The following is a 1879-nucleotide window of genomic DNA, read 5'->3' as shown; positions in this document are numbered from 1 at the left end:
TTAAAACCAAGGACGATATATATATGCAATTCTTTCTAAATGATGATTATATTGTCTTTAACCTACACATTACATATATTTAAGAGGAGAGTTGAGCCAATCGAGCACTCATTGTCATGCACTTATGATTAAAAAAGGAGAGCATGCATAAAACAACATTTTAAGTGACTATTTTGTGATACAAATATTGGCGAGGTCTACTTTCAATTTAGGTCGGGAAAAAATTAATATATTATTTTGTACGTTCAAAACGGATAATAGATAATAAAAAATTAATTTTCAAAATAGACTCATTTGAGTTAAAAATGAAGGTGAAAAGGGCTTGGAAGAAGCCTTTGGTCCTGTTTGATAAATGGCTGTTGGCTGATTGGGTTGGCTGTTTGGGTTAGAAGGTATGATTTGTTGATAACATTGACTGATTGTAGAAAGTTGTTTGATAAATTAGCTGTTAGCTGATGGCTGTTTGGTATAATTTTTTGCTCAAAAAACTAATTGAAAATGCTGCTTTGAGTAGCCTTTTGAATTTTGGCATTTTGGAGTTACAAAAAGCTTATTATTTACCAACTAATAGTGGTCAAATAAGCCAAAATTGGCTGATTATTTATCAAACAGGGCCTTTGTCTATATGGGATAGGAGAGTAGATTTGCACTAGTATATATGCAATACTCTTTTATAGAGAGGAGTTTGAATTGTATAGCTTAGATATTCTGATCTCTTTCACATGTAGAGAGGCAAGAAAGTGTAAATATCACATAACTCGAACTCAAACCCTTTACTTACCTAACATGTACACATAATTAAGAACTACTCAATATGCTCATGTCACTTTGCTAAGCATCATACATCCCTATTCATCTCAAGGCAAGGCAAAAGAATTCCTCGAGATAGAGCCTTTTAAGGTCCAACACTTTGTTCCTTAATTGAATTGACCTAATGTGAACGAAAATTAATTTGAATATAGTACGGATGATTTAAAGATGCATCCTATAGTTATGGCCTATTCAGGACACTTCATGGTCTAACAAAAAAATTCTCACTATTATAATTTATGTGACAAATTTTTAGATAAGCTTGCTTCACAATCCATTTTCTACCACGATATTATGAACTAGTCAGTAGTCACAATACCAACTTGTTTTGTTTTTGTACCGTGGTCGATCTCAAAAGACATGCATGATATAAAGAAATGGCAACCACGAAATTTAGTTCTACTCACTCCAAACTGCAAAATTAGGCAAGTTAAGAATGGCATAACATGAGTGAAAACATGCGAACATGCATCCTGCGACCTCTATGCATGTTGGATCGAGGTCGGGGCGTCACATACGAAAGGAATCTTTAATACTGGGTACACGTTTAACTTTTCTTCTCTTTTGGTCACAGAGAGAGAGAGATATAGAAATGTGCTGTTGAATATTCGAAGGTGATTCTTGGGATTGACGTGACCCATCGGCAAACAGATAAGATCAATGACTAATAACAAATAATATCCTTATTTTTGGTTGCCATTTTTATGATCTTTGCCCCACAACTTGCGGGTTTTGTCGTCTGGCAACCCTTTAATTACTATGAACTGGCAGACCTGAAAATTGCCATTTCACAACTCCGAGGGGCTAGGGGACGCTTTTCAATTCCTACAATTAGAAATACCAACAACTCCATCTCAATTCCATCTATTTCTGCCCTGATGTGACCCTTAGCTAGCTTGTTTAACTCATAATCTCTAAGCAATTTAAGATAATCTTGATTACAGATTTTTAATTTAATACCACCTTGTTTAAAATATTATCCCATATTTTTTTTGTTTTGTTTATATATATATATATATATATATATATATATATATATATATATATATATATATATATATATATATAT

This window comes from Ipomoea triloba, chromosome 13 (genome assembly GCF_003576645.1).
Source record: "Ipomoea triloba cultivar NCNSP0323 chromosome 13, ASM357664v1".
Lineage (NCBI taxonomy): Eukaryota > Viridiplantae > Streptophyta > Magnoliopsida > Solanales > Convolvulaceae > Ipomoea > Ipomoea triloba.
This window is presented reverse-complemented; position numbering follows the sequence as displayed.